The sequence below is a fragment of the Nannospalax galili genome, unplaced genomic scaffold (assembly GCF_000622305.1).
Source record: "Nannospalax galili isolate Female #2095 unplaced genomic scaffold, S.galili_v1.0 scaffold559, whole genome shotgun sequence".
NCBI classification, from domain to species: Eukaryota; Metazoa; Chordata; class Mammalia; order Rodentia; family Spalacidae; genus Nannospalax; species Nannospalax galili.
This window is the reverse complement of record NW_008343479.1, coordinates 3,093,138-3,102,341: the sequence shown is the minus strand read 5'-3', so window position 1 is coordinate 3,102,341 and position 9,204 is coordinate 3,093,138.

The window sequence follows — 9,204 nt, the reverse complement described above, 5'->3', positions numbered from 1 at the left end:
TTGACACTAAATGCATAAGTTAAGTTCTGTGCCTGTTCACCAGCTCATCTTGTGATAACATGTAACTAGAAGTAACTTTATATCCATTCTAGTATGCCAGTTCTTCTAGTCCCCTTCTGGTGCTGTGATAACACTCTGGTTAAAACAACTAAGGGGAGGAAAGAATTTATTTGGCTTATACTTTCAGGTGGCCATCCATCTCCGAGGGAAGTCAGGGCAAGAATTCAGGCAGGAACTTGAAGCAGAAAGCATATAAGAATGCTGTTTTCTGGCCATTCTCAGGTTCTTAGCTTTCTTACACAGCCTAGAACCACCTACCCACTCTGGACTGGGTCCTCCTATACCAATGATCAATCCAGACAATCCCCCACACATAAATATAGACCAATATGGTCTGGGAAATTAATTTAGACTCCCTTTCAGATGACTCTAGACTGTCTAAAGTTAACTAGGACCCTGACCAACATTCTTTCCCCCTGAACCATTGTCTCTTATCTGCACCTCCCATGCTTTTCAGGGCAAATGAGGCATAAGATTGACTACTGCTTATATGTTTGTGTATAGACAATAGACCTTATTTTCATGGTTTTGGTTATCCAACATTATGGAGTGGGAAATGATATAGTCTGCAATTCCTAATTCACACTTTAAATTGTCTCTGTACTACGTTGAAGTTAGGTAAGAGGAGGAAGGCGCATTGGAGCACCAGTGCAGAAAAGGGTGACTGGGACTCATTATAGGGTACCAAACAGTTCATAAAGCTTGAGGAAGGATTTTGAAAGTTTTCACTGTAAAGATATGATAAAGGTTTGAGGAGATATATTAAAATGATTTAGATATTATAAATGTGAACATGCATTGAGCATTACATGGTACCCAGTAGTATGTATGTTCTTAATGTTTCTGTGTATCAGCTAATAACTGAATGCCATTCCGAGCAGTATGACAAAATCTGGCAGTAGCCCAATCAGAATGGAATTTGTCTGTGTGCCCTACCTGCTTGTTACTTAGTAACTGTGCTTGGCTAGCAGAGCTATTGTCAAGGATCCTGGGGCTTGTGCTCAAGCAACCCATATTTTAATTAATACTGCTTCAAATTTTAAGAACAGTGATAATGGCATTTGGATATGCCAAAGGGATGCCCTAATGTATTTCTTTTAAATGAAAAGGTGAAAGTTCTTTATAAGGAAATAAAAATCACATGCTGAGATTTCTCAGACTTCATCAGAACAAACTATCTTTGAATCTGTAAGAAAGGAAAACGAAATCTATGATATTTTTGCTGTTGTGCCTCAAACTATAAGCAACAGTGTGCATTAAATGCTTACTCAATATAAAAGGCACTAAATTTGTGCACATATGCACATAAACCATGACATACACACACATACATTTGTTTCTCAACAAAATTGGATGATGAGTAGCCTTGACCAATGTCATGTTCACTCTATCTTCTGTTATCACTGTGTTCAAGGACTGGTCCTGGATAGGGCTATATTGTTCTAGCAGTCCATCCTTGCCTCACACCAGTGTAGTAAGCTGAACAATCTGTAACTGAGTCCATTTTTTCCTCCTCTACTAGATAATTATAAGGGCTCTTCCATGAGGGTGAATTTAAGCTTAATAGTTATGTAAAATATATTTCTTTGTTTTAGAAATGTTTATTGCTGGTAGGCTACACAAGTTGATGATGATTTGAAGAATAAGTTTATTCCAGCTCTGGATAAGCAGTTTTCTCTCATGGTTACTCAACGTCTCTTGTTTACTTTCCATGCCAGAAGCCAGACAGCTAACTCCTGTTTTCAATGTTCTCTGTTGCACATGGCATGGATTTACTCCATAAGCTCAGCAGAATGCTTTGAAACTCTTGACAGGGCTTGCCTGAGATTCCACAGGGCAACTTTATCTTACAGAGATAATCCTTGTGCCACTATAGGACTTGTGCGGTCACATGAGCCATATGGTAGGACAGTGTGTACTGTACATACATAGCCAGACATGCCCTTTCTTGCTCTGGCCCCTGCTGAAACTGGCAACTATCCAGATTGTTTGCTAAATCCCTCAGTGCCATGCTCCCATGTGAGCTGTTCGCTGCAGTTTGCCTCCTTTTTAATAGTCTGATACATAAAAGCTGCAATAGCTTTATACTTTACTTTGGAAAGGCTTTCCCAGTGTGACCAAGACCACCGAGTAACTAAAAGCATCATAGATGTGAGCAGACACTAAATCTATGTGAGACTCATCTCCCATTCACTGAAGCACACCTACCTTATCATGATATGCAGTTTTACATAGGCTATAAATTAAACTTTTGGACTTCTACAGTTCTCACAGTTCAGCTTGGAGCCTGTTAACCAGGTCAGTATGATCTCAAGGTTCAGAAGTTCTCTGTCCCTCTCTCCAATGGCGAGGCACTCACAGGTGTTTTCAACCCTTTTCATCTTGGTAAGGTAAAACCCTTTACCAGAGAAGGGGAGGATCGTAGATCCCGCTCCCCTCCCTGGCCACTGAACATGAAGGCTGCAGCAGATGCTCCTAAAGCCACATGGATGTGGGGGAGCAGCGCTCAGCTCATCACACACTCCTCGAGCGGGACAACTTTGTGGATGCTGTCCTGGGTCATACTGCCCTAGGCTTGATGCCTTCTGATCTCTGCTGGGAAAGGATTCCTCGGCCTGGTTGTTAGAGTTGTGGTTAAGATTTTCTCCTGTCTAATAGGTGATCTGTATCTGCCGATAGGTTTGTTTTCTGTACAGAGACATAATTTCCTCGTCCTGTCCTGTCCTTGTCTCTCTCATCTCCTCCTCTCTCCTCTCTCTCCGCACCCCACACACATTCTCTCTCTCTCTCTCTCTCTCTCCCTCTCACACACACACACACACACACACACACACACTACCTTTGTCAGCAATCACCTAGTACTCATGTCTTTCCAATCTATTTATTTTTATTTAATTAATTTAATTTTTGTATCCTTGTGTATGGTGTTTGTGCATGTGTGTCCAGTGCACATGCCCATGTTTGCAGAAGCCACAGGAGGATGTGGATGTCCTTCTCCAGCACTCTTTCTTTTAGACCCTTGAGCCTGGGACTCTCATTGAACCTGAGCTTAGCTGGTGATCCACAAGCCTAGTGATCCTCCTATCTCCGCTGCACTCCCGGGACTGAGTTACAGGTGCACACAACCACACTGGCTTTTCATGTGGGTTCTGGGAACTTGAACTCAGGTCTCCATGCTGGAGCAACAAATGCTCTTACTGGCTGAGCCATTCCCCATTTTTTTGTTTCAATAAGATCCTTTATTTACATCTTCTGTAATACTTGCATGGTTTGATTACAATATTTCTCCTAGGTGCCCGTTACCTCCATTAGAATATCAGCCTTTTATCATTATATTTCTAATCCCTTACAAATAATGAATATTTGAAAAATGCAATAAATGACTGAGTACACGAATGTATCAGACAGTAAGAAACTAGAGAATCTAGTTAGAAGGGAATTATATTTTACTTTAATAGTATCAGAAAGTCATCCAAAATTATAAGGGGATTGTAATAAAAGTGATAGTCTATAGGCCGAACAACATTAAGACTGCACAGATAATCATACATAAATGACATACCAACAGATAGATAAGTAAATTACATAGCTATGTGTAATTTTGAATCTTGCAAGTGAAAATTTCTAATTGAAAAAATGTAATTGTAACCACAATGTTTTAAAGTAATACATACATTTAAGTTAGAGCATTTTAAGGTAGTCAACATAGCTAATTTGTTAACGTATTTAGAATTACGTAGGTCCTAAGATATTCAAGAATTTTGTTCTCAGAATCAATACCCTTCAGGGGCAATACATTACTTTAAATCACTTTTATCTGAACCAAAGTGCTCCTCAGACAACCTGAGATGGTGTTATTTCATCCAGAAATCACCTTCTTTCCTATTTAATGGAGGAAAAGCCTGCCACTCCCTCTGGGATGAACACAGTACTGTTGCATAGCAGCCTGCTGCTGTCTGGCACAATTCAGCTGCTTATGACCCCTGTCAGCTGCAAAGGTTGCTTTGCTTACTATTGAATAGCTTTTGACAGACCTGTGGCTCATGTGAGGGCAGTGGTCATGCTCCTTCTACACATCTGACTAAAACAAACCAGGGAAACAAAAAGCTGCTTAAACACTTTAGAATTAATAGTTAATACTATTCTAACCCAACTGGAAATATAAGTGGTCTTTCAATATTTCCTTTTACATATATTAATTTATTTATTTATTCAATATTTGAGTCTGTGCATGTAAGTGTATGAGTGCATGCATGTAGCACATGTGTTTGTGTGGAGTCAGAACTCTCCTTCCACTGTGTTGGTTGCTGAGACAGATCTTAGGTCATCAGGCTTAGCAGCAAGTACTTTCCCACTGAGCCACTTGCCAGCCCATCTCTTTCAGTCTTGATCCGTGAAAAGTCTGAACGATCACCACTGCTGGCTTGGTTACACCATTGCTGGACTCAGTTACTTACTATCTTGACCCAGTTTCACGACTGTGTGCCAAAGTATATGATGAATCATAGTTAGGCTTCCAGTTCTTTAGACTTCTTAATTTATTTTGAAGAAATCTAGACTACTTCAGAATTGCTCAATATCGTAGTTTTCCCATCTTTTCTGCTATCTTGTCAGGAAGAATAAATTTATGAGTGGGACCATAGGGAACATTTTATCTGGTTTCCTAATGGCATAAAAATCTTAAAATCTGAGACTGTACAGGTGAGTAAGCTACCATGTCAGGGAGAGGACGCTTTCTGATAAGATTCTTTCCATTTTCCTCCATTTATCTCACACTATTACTTAAGGCACAAGCAATGTCTCCACCCATACATTCATGAGTTCTAAGTAAACACTTTTTATCTTAGCCCATATTGTCTGGTGTGTTATGTTTAAGTTATTATCTTTTTTCTTATAATTAGTAATTTAAATAATCTATTATTTATAATCAGAATTTTATTATGTTAGAAACATGAACAATTTTCTGTAAAATATTTACATGACCTCTGTATTCAAGAAAAATCATTGTACACTGTACAGTATTTCCTCATCATGGTAGATAGAATATTAAGCTCCCTTTCTCAGAGATGCTCACATCTGAATATCTCACTGGGGAACCTATTATACTAAATGGAAAAACGAAGGTTACAGGTGGAATTAAAGATGTTTGCTATCAGTCCTGAGTTATCTGGGCAAGTCCAGTGCTATTAAGCTCCCTTTCTCAGAGATGCTCACATCTGAATATCTCACTGGGGAATCTATTATACTAAATGGAAAAAATGAAGGTTACAGGTGGAATTAAAGATGTTTGCTATCGGTCCTGAGTTATCTGGGCAAGTCCAGTGTGATCTAAAAACAGTCTTTGTAAGCATAAGAAGAGGGGAGAAGCTGGGTGTGGTGGCACATACTTTTAATCCCAGAACTTCAGAGGCAGAGGCAGGCCGATCTTTGTGAGTTCAAGGCTAGTGAGTTCCAGTCCAGCTGGGGCTACAGGGAGATCCTGTCTGAAAAGAAGGGAGAACAGGGCAACAAGGATATGCTTAATTTACATGACCTGCAAGAAAATAAAAAGAACTAGAAAGGTGGTTTCATGAAGCACATTTGGCTCCAAGCTGCTTGCTTTGAAAGTGGGAGGAAGCAGTCATGAACTAAGGAATTCACTAAGCTTCTAGAATCCCACAAGGAAAAAGAAAAATCAAACTTTCCAGAAAAATATATGATCCTGATGGCAATTTAAACCCAGTAAGATCTATTTAGGCTTTTTGAGTCATGGGAAAACATTTTAATTAAAAAAATTTTTTTGAGTATTTCATACATGACCACTGCACTTGCATCACCCCCACCTACCCTTTTTCCCTCTCCAGTTCTTCCTATGGCCCCACACTCCCCCTCAACTTCCTGACCTTCTTCCCTGCTCCCAATTACAGTCCTCTCCCATTTTTCTCATTTCCCCCATGACAGCATCTGTGTCCTACTAACCCCCTCTCTCTAGTTCCTTCACTCCCCCCATGGTCCCTTTCTACTTTCCTGACTCTGTGGCTACTTCAGGTTTATACACTCATTTCTGAATATTTGGAACTAGGATCCACAAATAAGACTCAACATGTGGCAATTTTTTTCTAGGTCTGGTTTACTTCACTCAGTATAATGTTTTCCAGTTCCATCCATTTACCTGCAAATTTATGATTTTATTTTTCTTTACAGCTAATAGAATTCCATCGTGCTTATGTACTGCATTTTCGTTATCCATTTACCATCTGAAGGACTTTTAGGTTGTTTCCGTCTTCTAGCTATTGTGAAAAGGGCAGCAATGAACATGGCCGGCAAGTATCTCTGCAGTTGGATATGGAGTCCTTTGGGGCTAAGCTATTATAGGCTATTATTTGTTGTTTTAAGTTATTAAATTTGTGGGAATTCAATATAGTAGCCACAGTAAACTAACATATTTAGAGAGACATAAAAAGAAAATTTCAAAAAATTTGAAACCTTTGTATTTATTAAAATCCATTTCAGACCTGTGATCAGAAGCTCTGACACAGTTCATACAACAAAGGCATTTGAGACCATAGCATGTTCTATATGTACATTACACACTACCCTGTGTGCAGCCCTGGGAAGGACAGCACAGGAACTCCATTTTATTGTTTTAGTGAGCTAATACTTAAATAGCCTCATGTGACTATTATTATCAAATTGTACAGCACAGCCTGGAACATAAGTATTTCTCCCTATAGCCTACCAAAGATTTGAAAGGCAACTTTCAGAAGATAATACCAAAGTGTATCAGAGACAAGTCTTATCCTATTCAATGCACTGGAACTGTGTTTAGCAAACTAAGTGCTCAGTAAATATTTAATGAAACGTGGGAATGTGGTGGTAGGCACCGTTATCACAACACACAGAGGAAGACAGTTACCAGCCAGAAGATTGCTGTTTATAGCCAAATTCCAGCCTGCTTAGCCTTTGCAGCAGTAAGGTCAGGCACTTGTAGCCTGAAAACTACTCTCAGTGATTGGCCCTGACCCCAATCATGTATGTTATCGGAGGTCAGAGTAACAGAAAGCCAGCTTCCAGTTCTCCCCTAACAGGGATTTTGCAATGCTGTGCACTTTGCTCCTTACATTTCTCACATTTACTCATTGATTCTGCTTTGGCTTAACCTTGGGCAACTCTTGTAGAGTATACACCCTTTCAAAAGAGAAAAATTAAAATGAGGATGAAGCCTGAAACAGTAGCAGACATTAAGATTTTAGATTTTTGTTTAGTTTTTTGTTTTTGAGACAGGATTTCATAGCCCAACTTGACTTCAAACTCACTATGTACCTGTGGATAACTTTGAACTCTTGATCTTCCTCCTCTACCTTTCAAGACCTAGAATTGCAGACATCTTCCATCATCCCTGGCAAGAATTTTTGTTTAAGAGTACATATATAGTATTAGAAAATTAGTTACTTTTGATTATTATTCTAGTGGCCACTGAATTTCCATTATTTACATATAATTTTGTGTCATAATGCTGAAACTTCTCCCACTGAAAAGTCTCTCTCCTTCACACATCTTCCCCCTTATACACTGATTCAGACCCTCCAAGATGTTTCTATGCCAATTACACAAGTTAAGATTGTGGATCAGTTAGTGTCTGCTGGGCCCTTCACGAAGCTTGTAATAACACACCTTTCATCACCACATGATACTAATGAGGCTGGAGAGCACAGGGACTAGCTTGGTAACTTAGCAGTCTGCTTGTTTTGGGTTATGCACCACACCTTTTCTGATAATGTACATGGTAATCTAGCTCCTGCATGAGCTATGTAACACCTCTCTCTAGACAATGCACCCAGCAACCTTGGACCCTCACCTACATCAAATTGCATGCACGCGCCTCTCTGAACAGTGGGATAAGTTTCTCTGCCCTTAGAGACCATCAAATTTGGATAGTTTCTATTCAAACATATTCCAATATATCCTGTTGTAGGGTAGAGGGGAGCTGGTCCAGCCTGAACTTGTTTTGGTCACATGCACGGTAAAGCAAAACTGTGTCCTAAAGTGAACCTGTAGGAAGAATCTTCTATTTACCATTTTATGACTAGGCATAATTGGGAATGTATATGATTAAAATCATGTACATTATGGGAAGGAACACGCACAGTAAAATAAAAAGGTCTTGTGATCAAATATGTCAATCAAAACAGAGAACCACCCTCAACATGCCCCTTAGTGACCAAACTCCTCCTTCTCTTGAACTATCAAAGGAAGCTCCAGACAGTAATCAGAGCCCTTAACTATCTCACTCATATGGACCTTGGCTCCTTTGCACTGTATTCTGATCTTCTCTACTGCTTTGCTTGAAATGAAGCTTCCTTCTACTGTTACAAATTTGTGTGGCTTTTTATCTCAAATTCTCAAATAAGAGGCCAGGGGCCTGAAAACACCCAATCCTGGTTCCAACCACAGTAGCACTGGTAACACTGGTTTTACTAATTTTTAGTGGGGAAAGTGAAGCATCAAGGAACAAATATTTTACTAAAGACTGCATAGCTAACAACATACAGAGCCAGGAATACAACTTTCCTGGCTGTTGTTTATACCTTGATTTCCACAGCCTCATCAGTGAATGGTTGGAGGATGGATCCCAGCCAACTGGTTAGTTACTTACTATAAAGTAGCATAGTTAACTTAATAGTATAATAACTAGTTAGCCTATTCCCTAGAACTAACATTTGGTAAATAAAGGGATGCAAATTTCTGCATCTAAAATCTCTGATAGAGCACTTAGTATAGTGAGCATCCAGTTAGAATGCCCTAAGTGTTGGGTATTTCAGTCTGAAGCTGGAAAGCATTTGTAATAGTGCACCTTGACTTTCATAGAATCTTGCCTTTGGCCATCTGCATGGTGAAGTTTTGTTCTACAATACTTCAGTAGTCCTTACCTAGACAGCTGACTGGTTTCTAGCATACCAGTGATCTAATCTCACCATATTCCTTTGGCTTTGTGGTTCTTGGTTTGCTCTCAGTTTGGATTCTTCAATCCTGACATCCATCTGTCACCCAGATTACCCTAGCGGTCTAATAGAAAGGCACTGTTGCACTTCTCAAATCTACCACCCAGTCCTTTCCCAACTACATATCCAAGTAATGTGATTAAAATGCAAATCTATCAGCTTA